Source organism: Calliphora vicina, chromosome 3, assembly GCF_958450345.1.
Source record: "Calliphora vicina chromosome 3, idCalVici1.1, whole genome shotgun sequence".
Taxonomy (NCBI): domain Eukaryota; kingdom Metazoa; phylum Arthropoda; class Insecta; order Diptera; family Calliphoridae; genus Calliphora; species Calliphora vicina.
The window spans coordinates 36776259-36794657 of record NC_088782.1 but is presented as its reverse complement, the minus strand read 5'-3'; the positions used below and the strand labels follow the sequence as shown (position 1 = coordinate 36794657).

The 18399-nt window shown below is 27.1% G+C and overlaps 1 protein-coding gene across 2 annotated transcripts in view; it reads left to right on the top strand.

The window, feature by feature from the left end:
• The first annotated feature begins 8093 nt into the window (after positions 1 to 8093).
• The window catches only part of Mip (Myoinhibiting peptide precursor), a 30633-nt gene continuing 20327 nt past the window's right edge, over positions 8094 to 18399 (top strand). For both annotated transcript variants that reach the window (XM_065504299.1, XM_065504298.1), the window contains exon 1: positions 8094 to 8222. The gene's annotated coding sequence lies outside the window, so the exon portion shown is untranslated. The remainder of the gene's footprint in view (positions 8223 to 18399) is intronic.

Here is an 18399-nt window from a genome sequence, read left to right as displayed (position 1 = left end):
CTGGGAAATATCAAACTTTCCATTCAATTTGTGTATTTGTTTAGAAATTTTACTAAATATTTTAAATATAAATAAATTTAACATTTACATGACACACATTGCTGAAATTTACATTTATAAGTATTAAATAAAACACAATTGTTTTGTTAAATATTTATTAGTCCTTTGTATTTATTTACTTGTAATTTACTTAATTTTAGTTTTTTTGTTCTAGATTTTATATGTACGCAGTTCGTTTTTTTCCCATAGTTTGAATTAACAAGTTGTTTTACAAATTATATATTTACACAAATATCAAAGTACTAACTACTCGTAAATACTTATTGTTTTTGGTGTCAGTATTTTGTTAACAATCTGCGAACTAATGCTCTTATCGATCATTTTTCGTGTTTCATTGTGGCATTTGTGACAGTGTCTGTGGGTTGGCTGCATTAAGGGGTAACAAGTCATTGAACATTCTATATTCTAAGTAGGATAGCACTTATGGGAAAAGGGATAAAAAACTATATAAAGTTTCACTAAATTCACCTACTTAATTTTATATAAAATAATCCAACATATTTTACGCTCAATATACTATAGTTATACCACAAAGTATACAGAGGCGACACGGCAAAAAAATATATTTGTCTCTTTCGCTCGAAACAATTTCAACTGGTTTGGTTTTGTGCTTATTTATATAGTTGTTTGTTTTAACGCACTATCTGTATTAAATCGCAAATTTGTTTTCTCTTTCAATCGAAACAATTTCAAAAAAACCTGATTTTAGTGTTTTTGAACTGTCAAATTTGACACCTCTGTATACTTTGTGGTTATACTCTAGAATTAGTTCAGATTTATAGTATAGAAAATGTAGAATACAAATGCTCTACATTTTCTTTAACATAACATTACTCTAAGTCTAATTTAACTGTGCTCTAACTCTACTTAACTAAGTACTGGTTTACACAAGTCAAGTTTACATGAGCAAGTCTTGAATTTATAGAAGAGAGAGGAAAAAATATATGAAACACTTTCCAATCTCCTCTCTCAAACTTGACGTATGTGAACCAGCAGCAGTTAAGGGCATCTAATATAAAGTTAAAAATAAAATGATTAAATACAAGTATTCTGATTCTATTCTAAATATTACCCTAATACAAAGTATCTAGTTAATGTATTTATTTCATTATCATTTTACGTTAATTTATGATGGCTACAATTATCAATCAGTGGCTTGTCAGTTCTAGTTAAAATATATAATCGGCGCATTTGTTAAATTCGCTATTAACTAATGTTATTTAATAGTTTACAAACGTATTAATAAACTAAATAGAAGCACATGAATAGAATTAGATAACAAAGTCGAATATGAAGTCAAAAGTACAGTGATATCTTTAAATAAGCTGTAACAAATATTTACTTAAAGCATTCAACTAGTTATTTTCCAATATGTTTTGAAAAAAATGCTTAAATGCTTAAAAATGGCCCAATTCACAATGATTCGTTTCATAGATAAAAATATGAAGGAAATGAAATTAAAAAAAATTGAATATTTTCTGATTTTTTCAATAGAACCGAGACGTAGTTGTCAAAAACCTAACACTTTTAACCTATTGCCTTGTCAAATATTTATGACAAAATAGAGTTTCGACATGAATTTCATTTCACTTAACAGAATGCGAAAATCTACGTTGTAACTTCAATTAACAGCATTAACTGAGATCTTTAAAGAATTCTAAATTCCATGGTAAATTTTGCAATTATACACAAATTTTAGTTTCAATATTTTTGCCTAATTAGTCATAGTCACACTAACTTAATAACCATAAACTAACAAATATATCTCGAAAAAAAATTTAACAATATTTTCTTCATATAAACACCCACATATAATTCAATTACACCATGTTAAATCTTTAAAAATAACTATTACGACCAATTCCACTACAACTTCTGCAATATGGTTAAATAACATTTTTCATAAAGAGTTTTCAATTATTGGTTAATAAAACAAAATGATTATTAAAACTACAACTGTAATTTTTTTTTAATAATACAGAAAACAACAGGAATAAAACAAGGCAATAATACAAGAGGAAAATGTACAATAACAGTTAAAATTCCATTTTGGGTTTTTGAATTAAAAAATATATACATTTGTATGTATGTATGTATGTATTAATAATTGTATGTTGACAAGTGTTATGAAATTATACATACATTCATATGTGTAAGACAAAGAGAACAAATATATATGTCAATCATTGTATTGTTGTTTTCAAAATGACATTACATACGCATACAAAATTCTTCTTAATCCCATTAATTTTTAAAGTTATTTTCACTCACGTATGGGTAAACTAACAAATACTACAATCAAATACACAATTGTTGTTATTTTTGGGTGTTAAATAAATACACACACAACATAACTAAATAGCAAAAGCAAACTTACAAACATGCATTCATGCAGACGAATACGAGTATAAAGTGTAGGCAACACTGTTTTAGCTATTTCCTGCGCACTCACAGTGGGTTCGATTAAAAGAAAATTTAATATAAATTTATTGGTAATCCTATAGAATAGTGAAACTTTGTAAATTTAACTGACGATTTTTCTACTAAAGAAGTTTATATAGCTTTTTAATTTTATAGAAATGTATTTATAAACATTCGAAAATAAATACACACACTTTATAATGTACAAAAATACACGGGTAATACAGTCTATGATCAACTGAAATAACTGCAACCGCTGCCACTATTTATATACAGTGCCATCTTCCAGCTGTTCCATGAATTATCTTAACTCTTTCAGTCACGCTTTTTTGTGTATAAGTTTAAAATCAAAACAATTGCATTTTTACTTTAATCAAGGTTAGTTTATTATAAAAAGTAAGACATTTGAAATTAGTGGTGATTTACTTAAAATTTTAGTTATATTTATTAATTTTTCAACTTTTTTAAAATTTTATCAAACCTTTTTCTTTAATATTTAGATATTTTTAAGATATATTTTATTTTGAATCAAACAAGACATATTTCATTAAAAACTATTGCATAATATTGTTACGTTTTTACCATTTAAAAACGTTGGTTTATTTCATTTAAAGAAACCTATTTAGTAGTTTAAAATTTGTAACTACTCTTTACTTATTTAAATAGACACTTTCTTTTAATACACACACTTTATAATATACAAAAATACACTGGTAATACAGTTGATGTTAATTCTAACAACGCCTATGATCAACTGGACTGACTGCAAATGCTGCTACTATTTACATATATACTACGCCATCTTACAGCTGTTTCATGAATTATCTTAACGGACAAAACTAGAATGTTCTATTTCTAGAGCTTTTAGCAGTTTAATTATACCCTACACCACCGTAGTGGGGAGGGTATAATGCGTTTGTGCAGATGTTTGTAACGCACAAAAATATTAGTCTAACACCCACCTTAAAGTATACCGATCGACTTAGAATCACTTTCTGAGTCGATTAAACGATGTCCGTCCGTCTGGTCGGCTGGCGGGCTGGCTGTCCATGTAAACCTTGTGCGCAGAGTACAGGTCGCAATTTTGAAGATATTTCGATGAAATTTGGTACATATTATTTTTTCGGCTCAAGGACCAAGCCTATTGAAACTGGCTGAAATCGGTCCATTATTTCCCCTAGCCCCCATACAAATGTCCTCCCGAAATTGGACTTAATCGGTCATAAATGTTTAATTTATAAATGTATCTCCACAAATTCCGCTCTAAATAAGTTTTATATACACAAAATTCATGTCACCAAATTTTGTTACGATCGGTCAATAATTACTTATAGCTCCCATATAGACCCGCTTCCGAAAATCGCTTTAACGTGCATAAATCGCTTAAAAATGTTGGTATACACACAAAATTCAACATAAATAACTTTCATATAGACATAAATCACACGACCTAAGTTTATGGTGATCGGTTCATAATTGGTCATAGCTCCCATATAAGGCCCACTTCCGAAAATCACTCACGAATATAAATTATTGATATTTAAAAAGAAAAATGTTTTTGCTCATTAGTTGGTGTAGGGTATTATATGGTCGGGCTTGACCGACCATATTTTCTTACTTGTTAACATTGTTGATAAGTAGAAGTTTCTACTGATGGAAATGTTTATAAGCATGATGAATGTTGTAAGCAGTCGTTACAGACCATTTAATTCAAATCGTTAATGCAACTTTGTAACTCTGTGCTCCACTTAAACCAGTTCGATCCGAATAGGCACAGATTCACCTTTCCCGTAGGCAGCTAATCGTCCTAGATGTACGACCTTAATTTTAGATCTCGGGCTCTTATATTTCTGTATTCTGTAGACCACGTCGTTTATTTTCTTACTCACTATGGTTCCATCCCAATGGGTTTGTAGTTTGGCAGACAGTCCTTTCTTACATTGTGTAAAAGCTGCCCATTGTTAAATCCTTCAGATTTCACAGCTCGATCGTATCTGGCTTTCATTTTGTTGTTAGGTATTTTAATCCGCTTGCACCCAATCATTGCTATCCGCTCAAATATGGCACCCGAGTTGTACCGCTGATATGTTGTTAATGACTATTGGCTGTTGACACCCGGCCCAATAGAAATGTTTTATCTTTTCTGCAGTTTTTGTCGCACCGAGTGGTCAGCACTGGGACACTTCATTATTTCTTTGATTTTAGAGGATGGTATCAGATTTCTCGCTGGTTTGCCGTCAACATTTTCGGTATAGGCAGCCATTTAACAACTGGAGACTATTTCACAGGGCACAATATGATTTCATCAATGGACTTTCATCTCAGATTTTATTGTGAAGGCCGTCTGTTTGTCGTCTTAAACAGGTATTATTTTTGCCAGTATGAGGTCATTTCCAATCGTTTTCGCCACATACCAATCGTTTTCGTTTAATTACCGCAGTTGTCGTCTAATGCCTTCTTAACTGGCTCTTTTACAGCATTCAACATATTTCTCCTCTTCTCAGCAACAACTTAAAGATCTGGCACCTCGCATCTTTGCTGTGTGGAGATTATCTTAGCGGTTTCTTGTGCCAATGTGAATGTGACTGTTTCTGTAAACGATGGCTTCATTGAGGCTCATACCGCTTGTTATACGTTAAGATCATGAATGCCCACCACAAATGCTTCAATCTTGATTTGATCCATCAGCGGATGGTTTTCGCGAAATCATGGCTTTCTGCATTCTATCATGTAATTCCATTCGGTATATTTCTTTCTAGTGTTCGCTACCATACTTACGTTGCAGAGCAGACATTATTGTCTTCATAATTATTCCAGCAGCTCATCGGTACGCATTCTAGAACTTCTGCTGCTAAAATCAACTATGTAGCTTTATCTTCATTGAGCCATACATTTCTCTTGGAAACTGTATCAAACTAGAACTTGAACATATTAAAAGATGAGCTGCCATTAATATTATGGACTTTTGTTCCACTAGAGGTTTCTGGAATTATTTGCAGAGGTCTATCTTAACATTGGAGATTATTCATTTTTATTTCCATCATTCTCTAGATGTGGCAGCTTTTTATTAAATTTGCTTACTTGCATTTCAAGTCTATCCATTTTGCTGTTTGTAACTTCCTAAATTTCCTGAAGTTTCTCCTATGTGTTTTAACTCAAAAAATATATGTCTTGAGTTACAAAACATTTATTTTGATATATGGGGGATTTCACGTCAAGTGAACCAACTTTTAAAATCGATATCTTCCGATCGGGATGAAATTTACACTAAGGTTAGACCTATTGAATAGTAATTTCAATAAGATCGGTCCAGAACTCTCTGAGTTAGAGGTGGTCAAAATTTGACATTGTTACCAAACATGTGATTTTTCTCATCAATGTAACTTATTACCTACTGTGCTTGGCAAAATGTGTTCCAAATAGTTTAGATAGATCTTTCTTCAATCTTTCGAAAAAAAAAATATTTACAAAAAAATAAAAAAAATTTAATATTTTTTTTCCGAAATCAAAAACTTTTTTAACTTTTTTTCAAAATGGGCCCTTTTTTTCTTAAAATAAAGCTTGGATATTTTCTTTTCAGACCTATTTGGTCGCTTAGTGGGATGCGAGTGGGATATCTTTCAAAATAAATGTTTTGTAACTCAAAACATGCAATTTTTCACTTTTTTAATTTTTTTTTCAAAATCGAACTTTTTTTCCAAAGTGGGCCCTTTTTAAAATTCAAAGAAGGCATAGATCTATTCCTTTAAGAGCATTTTGGTCTCGTAGTGGGATGCGAGTAGAATATCTATCAAAATAAATATTTTGTAAGTCAAGACATACAATTTTTGAGTTAGAACATTTATTTTGATACTATCCCACTCGCATCCCACAAATCGACCAAAAAGCTTTTAAAGAAGGAATAGACCAAAGTTTACTTCCGAGCAGAAAAAAGGGTCCATTTTGAAAAAATTGTATATCTTGAGTTAAAAATACGTATTTTGATATATATTCCACTAAGCAACCAAAAGGTTATTTAAGGAAAAGACCTTTAAAAAAAGTCAAAAAAGTTTTTGATTTTGGAAAAAATTTTAAAAAAATTCTATTATGTTTTAATGAGAAAAAAACACCTGTTTGGCCAAAATGTTAAATTTTGACCCCATCCTTTTGTTGAAAAATTAATTTATATCCGATAGGACTAACCTTCATCCCGATCGGAAGATCTCGATTTCAAAAGTTGGTTCACTTGACATGAAATCAGTCATTTATATAAGATTTTATATAAAAACTAGCTGATCCGGCAAACGTTGTTCTACCATACAAATTATTTCTAGTGAATATTTTGGTTGTTAAATAAAAAATAGCGAATGTATTCTGAGTGACGTTGGCATTATAGGTATTTTTGATGCCAAATGAAGAGAAATACAAACAAAATGTTTTGGCAAAAAATATTTAAAAAAATGGGTGGATAGGGACATCCTAATGTCCTAGCGGTATGATATATAATATTCTCGTACCTACCAAAAATATATACAAAATTTCATAAAAATAGTTAAATATTGATATTTGGATATTGCTCATACAAAATACTAAAATCTCGGCTAAAAAACGGGTGGGTGAGGTTCGGTTGATGAAAATTTGGGGTTATAGGTATTTTTTAATGTCAAATAAATAAAATGCGAAAAAAAAGCTTTGGGCCAAAATATGGTAAAAATAAATTCTGGATAGGGTCACCCTAATGACCTAGCGATATGAAATATACTTTACGACCTATTCTCATACCTACCAAACATACATACAAAATTTCATAAAAATCGGTTGAGCCGTTTCGGAGGAGTTCAAACACTAACATTGTGACACGAGATTTTTATATATTAGATTATTAAAAAAAATTAGAAAATAAAATTTTATTTCAGATATTATTGGAAAAATTACTTTGAATATTTTAGACAAACATAACAAATATGTAATACATTTTTGGAAAGCACATACTTGAACAGAACATTAGAACAGGAATTCTTGCGAAAACTGTTGTTTTATATACTGAGAATGTCTTGCTAAATAAATAATAAATAATAATTTTTCACAAAACACAAATTCATTAGCTATGGCAACTTATAGTAAATCCTGGCTAAAAGTTTGGCATATAAAAACACAACAGTTCCTTTATAAATATTTTAAATTTATGTTTAAAAATTCTACATTATTATTATCCTTTACCTCTTAAAGCTAGGCCCACTGTGTTACAATTTCTTTAAAAGTATGAGTTCACACAAAAGTATGTGTGTGAGTCATGCATAGCATGCTAATGTATGAGTATATTTCCGTTTGTTTTTGTTATTTAACATTAAATGTTTTCGTTATTAATCGTTTTTATAACTTCGTATTCTATTTTTTTCACTTCTTCAACTAAACATTATTTCGTTCATGTTCGTGAATTTAAACTGAGTACGTATGAGTGTTTGTGCAATACGTATCCGCTCCGTATGAATTCGTCGTGATATTTAATGTGTAGAGTGTTGGTGTGTGTGTTCGTTTCTGTGTTGAATGAAGCATTTCCATGCGAGTGTTTGTTTGTGTTTCAACTGTTGAACGGTATAAATAAATGATGTCGCAACAGTTTGAAAGCATTTATAGTCAATCAACAGGTTAATGCACATCGTCGTCTAACTTTAAAAAAGAAAACTACAAAACGATAACTGTGCATTTAATACAAAACAAGAGAGCAAGTTACCAAGAGAGTGAAAATATTTAAATATAAAGTACGTAATAGTAATACTGTGTGTGTGTGTAATAAGCGGCAACAAGTGCATTTTTTTATTTAGCAAATAATTTGTGTGGTGCGTTTAGTGTAGCAATTTAAACCTGCGCGTTAATTGAATTTTATTTTAAAATTTAATTATATATGAGGTTTTTTTTATATACAAATATCCTCTATATATTTATTTACTTTTGCATATAGTTGTGGTCAATTTCAGTTGTCGAGCAGAAATCAAATAGCTACCTTACTTTTGCAAATAATAATTTCATTTTATTGTTATATTTTATTTTCATTTTCATAGTTGTGCCATAGAGTTTGTCGCTATAAAAACATTCAAAACGGTAGTTTAAAATAAGAAAAAAAGTTTATAGAAAACAGGGTTTTATTAAACAAAAGCCTATTTTTTTAAAACAAATTTATAACAAAAGAGTAAGTTTTTGTATATTTTTACCATAATTAAATAAAATAAAAATAGTTTCAGTATCAAAAGTTATTAAATTTAACAAATTTGATTATTTTTATCAATATTCAAAAAAGTATGAGCTTTAAACAGAACTTATATCGATATATGTAAAAAACCTTTTAAAGAAAAATTAAATTAATACTAAATGAAATGGCTAAATAAAATGTTTAATTAAAATCTGTGCAAAAAATATTGGCAAACAAAAAGCTAAATAATAATTATCAATCACAAAATTCGATAAAAATCAAAATTTTAATGTATTTTTTTATTAATATCTTGAAAAGTGAACTAATATTTAAAATTTAATATGTTTTCATAAAGAACAAAGAAAAAATATTCCTCCAGATAAGCATTTTTACTAGAATTCAAGTTTAAAGCAAGTGTTATTCAAAGCCTTGAATTATACTTTATTTCAATAGCATTCTCCAGTAAAAAGGAAACATAAATTCAAGTCATACATATGTTTTTTGTTTGAAAAATATATAATTTTTTCAAATATTTTTCAAGTTTAAAACATAATTACATTTGCATTCAAGTCAAATTCAAGTGCTTGAATTTTTGAGGCTTTAGTGGTTATTGGACTAATTCTAATTTATTTTGTAAAATCCATTAAATTTCTTTAACTAAAGTTTGAACATATCGATATTGCCAGTTTTCCTGTTAATAATACAAATAAATTAGGAAATATTTTTAAAACTGAATTATTTTTGTTTAAATTCGACATTGAGCTGCTTAATCCATGATGTCAAAAGAAAAGTGTGTTGAAACAAATCTCTATGGAAATTACTCAAAAATGTTTTTAAAACTTTGTGTTTTTCATAGAATTTGTTTGGACTCACATATATTTCGACATCCGGAAAGAGGCAGTAAATGTTTTCTGCAAAATAATGTTTCAAGTCTGTCACCAGAATCTGTTTGAATGTGAAAATATTCGCATTTTCCAATTCGTAGCGTTTCGGCTTATGTTGTTCTGCTTTTGGAAAATCGTTCTGTCGTGAATCTTTACTACCATGTTAGAACACAAGATGAGATACTGGGTTTCCAAGTCGAACATTGTACAATTCGTAAATTGTACAAATTTTACTTTGTTATAAAGAAAATAAGAAAGTACAAACTATTCTGTTTATGTCTTAAAATTTAAGAGATATTTATGTTCAAATTTTAAAATTTGAATTTTTTAACTTGATTTTATTTTGTTTGTTCGCAAATATCTTTGGTAATAGTATTTCTTATTTCTAACAAACCCCAAACTAGCTTATAAATTTTTATAATATCTAGTTTAGAAATGATTATGAAAAATTTATAAATTTTGACAAAAATAGTGCAAAATTTTCCAAAAGAGATTTTAAAAATTTTTAAATATTTTTGCATATTTGATAAGAATTATCTTCAAAAATTACTAATAATACAGTTTTAAATCGATATAAAATGTAAACTAGATCGGGTAATGGCCGTAAAAAGTGATTTTTTAAACAAAGTTCTAAGTTTATCATTAAAAAGCAAAAAGTCACGTCGAGTTTTTCAAATTTCTTTACAAATTATAATAAGCTTATTTATTGCAATGGATCTGCCATTTAATTTAAATCTATCCACTGAAAAACGTGTATAAGAGAACAGATATTGTAAAAATAGTCAAATTTTCAATAGCTTTTTTTCAGTTGCTTAAAATTATACACAATTTTTATTCAAAATAATTTTTTCTATTATTCATTAAACACAGAACAATCTGCATTCAGTCTATTTTTATGAAAATTCCATTTCTTGCTAAAACAGCTAAATGCATTTAGTTTTTTTCTATCCTTTAAATAAAATAAAATTGATTATAGATTATAAAAATACACTGAATTCCAGAAATTCAACAATTCTAACCAAAATTTAAATGGGTTCTTGCATAGGATTTGCACGAAAGTGAAATTAATCTTATATTCCAATTCGTAACGTTTTGGTTTTGCTTTTCAGCTTTCATTAAAAACGTTTAGCTACAAAAATTTCACATGATTTAAGGGGGAATTTAAAATATTTATTTGTTACTCCTTAAATTATACATTAAATATTTTAATATTTTTCTTTTATTTACACATTTTAAATTTTTACTTCCACTTATTCATTCCTGTGGAATTTGGACAAAACATCTTAAGTCGAGCTAAGAAAATATCTTAGTTTTTTTTATAATAAAAATAACTTTTCAAAACGCTCCGTTTACACTAATCTGCTTCTTACGAATGTTAGTTTCCGAGATATCATTAAAAAACAAAGCAACTTTTTTAATGTTGTTGTTGATTTGTTATTGATAAAAGAACTTAATTCGCAAAAACTGTTGAATTTATCGATAATTATTTTATTATTTATCCTTTGTATAATTCTTTGACTCAAATAATAACGTTCTTCAAGGACAAATAATAAAATATTGATCGATAAATTCAACAGTTTTTACGCTCTCCTGAAAAATTTGAAAATTCGACTTAAGTTGTTTTGTCAAAAGTTCACAACAGATTTGAAAGTAGAATTTTTTTGTTTTTCTGTAGAAGCTACTTAAATACTTTTCAGTTTTAAATTTCGAACGACTTTGATTTTTCCAGTAATATCTCAAACACTCTGTGAGTTATGGTGTAGGTTATATGCCCGTACTAATGCCCGTAATTTCAACAAATAGATAATATCTAAGATGTAAAGATCCACCACATTAATTTACCTAAACTGTAACTTGACATTAATTTCAAATCAATATACTTACCAAATATTTTTAGAAAAATAAAATTGTTTAACAATTTATTAAAAAATTAGTTTTCGGGTAGTTTCTTGAGCTACTGTAAAAAATTTTATACATTATTTAGGACTATTATATATTTTTAAGCAGTTTCGGAATGAAAATTAATTCAGCTTTAATATATTACAATAATTTATGTCATATTGGAACAAAATTTCCAGCTATATTTGAAATATATAAATTTTTCTAAAATTTTCATCTTAGCGCTGCTTTTTAAAAATAAAATTCTATAAAAGAATATATATCTATATACTAACTTTTAAAAATATATTGGTTTAAAATACAACCCTTTTTAATTTTTTTAAATCGGTTAAAAATTGTAAAAGTTATGCAACTTTATGCTAACTTACTTTATTTTATCTTTCATACAATTTTTATTTCAACACCTAAAATTATGCTATAAAATATTATTAGCAGATTGAAGCATATAGATTGAATTTTTTTCTAAAATTATGAAAGCTTAATAACTTTCATAATTTTCAATCAATTTCAATAAAATATGTTTTGTTTTATACAAAATAAAATTTAAAGTTTAAATTTTATAAAAATTAAATTTTCGTTTAAAGAGAAATGTTTGAAAAACTGATATTAAAAGCGAAAAATATATATTTCTTGAGAGAAAATGATAAATTGTCTAAAAAATTAAAGGTTATAGTATAGCAAATAATAAAGGCGTAACTCCTTATATCAATAACAAAAAAAACACGAAAATGTTGTGTATGCCTTTTATAATTTTCAAAAATTTTCAAAGTCACCCTCGCTATATAAAACACACATGTTGGTATCACAGTCCTATCTATTAAATTCAATTGGCATGATTCAATTTTCTGCAACTTCCGTTTTATAAGATCTTTGGTTATTTTTAGTTTTCTTAGGTATTGATTAAGCCATGTGCCAACTTAAACTATTTTGAATTCGAATTTTAATAATAAACAAACTTTAAATAGTTTTACCTAAACAATAGCTAAAAATTTAAATTTATTAAAATTAAAATAAAATCAAACCACCAACTGCCTATATTGCTATATGTAACATTGAAATAATATAAATATAAAAACGAATGCAGTGAACTGTTATAAATAAAACAAATATTTGCTTCTATTTAAAATTGAAAATATTTTTCAACTACATAGCTCTAAACAACTACATACACACATACATACATACATAGATAGATATGTGTATGTAGAGGTGCGGAAGCTGCATTAAATTTGGTTGGAAAATTCTTCTAGTGTTGAAAGTTAACAGAGTGAGTGCCTTGATGATAAATAAAGGGAGTGAAAACCGTAAAGTTGTGCTTAATAAAAGTACTTTTATTTACTTTTGTTTAAACTGTTATTTATTCTAGAACTTAATATAAGTTAAAATCTAGGATATATGAGAACTTCATATAAAAGTTGCTTGGTTTTGTTTTCAAATAACTTTAAGAAATGTTTGTCTACATTGCGGGTTTTTATTCTTTGCAAGAAAAATTTAGCCCATGTTTGGGGATTTTATGTGTTTAAAAGTTAATAAAACTGTTTGTTTTGCGTATAAATTGCTTTTTAATAAATTTATTAATTTTTTTTGGTAGTTCATAGAAACAAAAATTTCTTTATATTATCTGACGAGATTAAAGATTAAATTGAATATGACTACAATATTTTGTCGTAGAATATGTTGCAAATTGTATTAAAATCTAACCCAGAATAGATCAAACATCAGAAATTCTTGTTATTGTTTTTTTTCTAAATAATTTTGATATACTTTTTAGGTTCTTTCTTTTATTTTGAATAAAACAAAACATATTTCATTAAAATCGGTTGAATATTATAAAAGTTATTCAACTTTTTCGAAAACCTATCATACATTTCCTTAATTATTCGTTAAATAATATTTGATAGCATACTTTTAGGTGTTTCAATCAAAATTGTATGAAAAATCAAAGTAAGTCGTTAATGTTGAATAAATTCTACAATTTTCAACCCATTTAAGACAAGGAAATATTTTTGTATTCAGAACAAAAATATCTTTACAATGCAGAATTTCAATACATATGGTTTAATAGAAAATTTAATAAAAACGTTAAGTCAAATATGATGAAATTTAAAACAATTTTTAGATATTGTTTTTAAAATTACTAGGATTATTTAAACCCTGAAACTGAAATATATTTATGATCTTGGAAAACTGACATACTTTGCTTTTCATTGTTGTATTTGAATTGTTATTAAATTATTTTGTAGCATAATTTTAGGTGTTCGAATGAAAATTGTATGAAAAGTTAAAGTAAAGTTAAATAAACTCTACAAATTTAAACCAAGTGAAATTTTTTTGTATTCAGAACAAAAATATCTTTACAATGTAGGATTTCAATACAAAAAATTTAAAAATCAAAAATAAGAATTTAAAAAAAAATATTTTTTTATATATTGTTTCTAAAATTACTAGGATTATTTAAACCCCTACTGAAATATATTTATACGCTTGGAAAACTGACATACTCTGATTTTCAATGTTGTATTTGACTAGTTATTAAATATTTTTGTAGCATAGTTTCAGGTGTTCAAATGAAATTTTTATGAAAAGTTAAAGTAAGTCGTTGTTAAATTTAAATAAATTCTACAAATTTCAGCCGATTTTAAAATGTGCTATATTTTTGTATTCAGAACAAAATTATCTTTAATAGTTTATATTTAAATATATATAGTTTTATAGAAAAATTAATAAAAAAATTATGTAAAATAGGAAAAATTTAAAAAAATTAAATTTTCAGATATTATTTGTAAAATTACTACGATTATTTAATTAACAACACCTACTGCAATTCAAAACAAGATTAAGTTAAAAAATTGTTTCACTTTAAAGAAAAATTTACAAAAAATTTAAAACATTTTATTAGTCTCCTTTCCAAAGTAGAAGATAATCAGTTCTATTTTCACTGTAACACAGTATTATTCTTCTTTTTAATAGTAAAATTCCCATTGAACAACTACAATCATTATGTCAACTTCCATATAATAAAAATTAATATATAGCTCATTTCTCAAACTTGTTACTCAAATAAATACACCATAGAAACTAGTAGCAAACCCCTAAATGTATACTGCACTTTTCTAATTTAATCACTTAACTCATAAATTATGACCATGCACTGGTAATATTGTTGTTTATCTTCTGATAAATACACGTAAATATTTAAATTAATATTTTCCATTTTGACATTTCATCCACAACTAACAAAATAAAAAAAAAAACAACGGCTATGTCTAAGTCATCGTGTGTTTGCATAAAATAATGATTAATTATATTGTTCTTTTTAATTAAAATTCTATAAAAGAAAACTTTTCATAAATAAAAGTAATTTCAATTTCCTGTGGTTAATTGATTTTATATGCAGCATTAAATGCATTATTCTTAGTTTTATTTAAACGAACCAGTTTTTGTAAAAAAAACAAAAAAATTATTATTCATAGATTTCTTTCTATTGCTTTGTAGTATTTATAAATGTTATGGTAGATAGAATAAAGGTCATTGTCTATTTTCTTTAAAACAATAGTTAAAGTAACAATTATTTTATGAATAAATAAACTTTTTTTTATGAGTAAACCTAGACACACTCCTGAGTATCTTTTGTTTATTGTATTGGGCACTGTTGAATGTCACAATAAATATTGTTTAATGCAGGAAACTCAGTGAAATTATATCAGGAAATATGATAATTAATCACTATAACATACAAATTAAAAGGCAGTAAGTTTGAATAAGGATTAAATAAACATGAAACCCTCCCCAGTTATTGAAATAATCCAAATTGCAGTTTCCTTTTAAAACTTTCGTATCGGTAGCCAACCTTGTTTAATTTCAAGTGTTCAAAAATTACGAATTCTATAAGAAACAAGTAAGAGAGCTATATTCGGCTGTGCCGAATCTTATATACCCTTCACCAAATTATACTTCAAAATACAAATTTTAAATATTTTTAGGTAAACAAAATTAATTTTTTTAAAGTTTTTTTTTTAATTTTTTGGAAAAAAATTTTTTTCGATTTGTTTTTTTTTTTAAATTTTTCAAATTTAATTTTTTTTTTGTTTTTTCAATTTTGTTATTTGGTGAAAAAAAAATGTGGTTAAAATTTTGACCCATTGTAGGTCCAACTTATATACGTCGTTGAAAGGTCTTTGAAATATCTATCATTAGATATCCATATTGTCTATATTAATGACTTAGTAATCCAGATATAGGTAAAAAATAGGTAAAAAATCGAGGTTGTCCTGGTTTTTTCCTCATACCTCAGCCATTTGTGGACCGATTTTGCTGATTTTAAATAGGAAACTTCGCGAAAGCATGTCTGACATAATTATTGAAGATTTGGATCTCGAAGATATCTGGGGTCTTCAGAAAATTGATTTCAACAGACAAACGCTCAGACAGACAGACGGACACGACTTAATCGACTCCGATATCTATAAGGATCCAGAATATATATACTTTATAGTGTCGGAAAATTATATTGTGGAAATTACAAACTTATATATGCCCTTCTCACGAAGGTGAAGGGTATAAAAATAGGTCTTTCATACACTTACAAATTACCTATTGTAGATTGTAACCAATTGTTAGCGACATTATATAACAGTTTTCCAGGGGTTTCAGGACCGTTTTTAGATGATTCTGTTTTATAAAGAAAAATCATAGCACTTCAATTATACAGATCTTATGGAAATTTGCTATGAATTTGTTGATTTGTTATACTTTTTCGATCATATATTTTTATAAAATTTTAAAGAACATTTTATTTTAAATAAAACAAAACTTATTTTATTAAAATCGGTTAAAAACTATAAAAGTTATTAAACTTTTTCGAAAGCCTATCAAACATTACCTGAAGCATTCCTTAATTAATAGAATTTGCAATATTGTGTAGCATAGTTTTAGGTGTTCAAAAAATTATGAAAAATTAAAGTAAGTCGTTTAGAATAAAGTTGAATAAATTCTACAATTTTCAACCGATTTTTAAATATGATATATTTTTAAATTCAGAAAAAAATTGTCTTTATTTTTATGAGAAAATAAATAAGTTTAAGTAAAATGTTCTTAAATATTAAAGGGCTGTTTCACGATGCCCAAAGAAAAATTATTCGAACAAATTTGTATGAAAACTATTCGAAAGAATTTAAAAACCTGAGTGTTTTTCATACAAATTTTTACGACTAATATTTCTTTCAACATGGTACAACGGCAGTAAATATTTGAATTGTTTTCTAATATCCAAAAATGAAATAAACTTGAAAGTTTTTTCTTTTAAAAAAGCTTTTACTATAAAATAACATTGAATCCTACAAAGTAAAATTAATATTAATGTACTAACATTTGTATTTATATCTGAACATTCAGATGTATTGTATAAATATTCCAACAAGAACATACCACACATGCCCACAAAACACATTTATCAATTAGAAACATTTTAACATTTCAATAATAAAAAAACAAAAAAAAAACACAAAAGCAATAAAAATGAAAATATTAAGCCTGTCATAACAACTTGACGTTTAATGCTAATATCTTTTCACATTTCTGTTCCTGGTTTTATATCACTTTGGTGCTTGCCCCCAACAGCAACACAGCTACACCCATGCACTTACTTACACACTTTTAAAACAGTAAAGGGATTGATTGTTAATACTTGTATGAATTTGTGATAAGATAAGCAAGACAAGCAAGTCTTTATAAACATTTATTTCTCATCATGGACACAATCTCTCTCTATCGACAACGACAGCAACATCATGATTTTTATGGTCATAACGATGTTGGTCTACTATTGCTACAGCATGGCCTATACGTTTGTAGCTAAGTATATCTATGTGTGTTTATAGATATGCAATTTTGCAATTGAGCAGGAAACATATAGACGAAAAGAAAAAAACGAGTAGAAAATATTGTTTGACATGATATATGACCAATCTGCAAAATCGATATGATTGAAAATGTTCTACATATTTCTAATACATAATTTATATGATGTATGAATATTCAAACAGGGGGATCTAATAATCTAACTAGTGTTTTTTTTTTTTTTTGATTATTTAAAAGTTTTGAAGAAAATATAAACAGAAGATCATAAATAGTGTTAACTCTTTTCGGTTTAGTGGTTACTTTACTAACCACCTTTTCTTTAGTCTTTAAAACATTGTTATCTATTGGCATTTTGCTAAACAATTATATTTTTTGAAGTCATTGTTTATGTTTTTTTTGCAAATATTTGCGGTCAGGAAAAAAAATATTAAATTTTTTTATTTTTTTTAAATATTTTTTTCCCAAAGATTGAAGAAATAGCTATCTAAACTACTTGGGACACATTTTGCTAAGAACAATAGGTAATAAGTTACATGCATGAGAAAAATCACATGTTTGGCCAAAATGTCAAATTTTGACCCCCTCTAATTCCGAGAGTTCTTGAAAAATTGTGTCTGAATTACTATCCAATAGGTCTAACAAATTTCATTGGTGCAAATTTCATCCCGATCGGAAGACATCGACTTTAAAAGATGGTTCACTTGACGTGAAATCCCCCAAGAGACTTTCACGCATTCAATAAAAAAGCACAGAGTGTTTATTGTTCATCGAATTCAGTGTTACTTTGTTATTTCGTTTGTTTTGTCAGAAAATTTTGTGAAAATATGAAAATTTGTATCATAATTATTTTTTATACCAACCGCTGCGGTGGTTAGTAAACTAACCACCACAAAAAACCTTGGAATGGGGTGGTTTTTTATGTTTTGATATATTTTTTCTTACTTTTCATAATAAACTAACCTTGATTAAAGTAAAAATGCAATTGTTTTGGTTTTAAACCGTGACTGAAAGTCATATCAAAATGGATGTTGTATTGTCTCAATTGAAATTTTGTAACCATAAGTGGAAAAATGCTGCTGCAATTTTCCATTCCAAAAATCGCTTTTT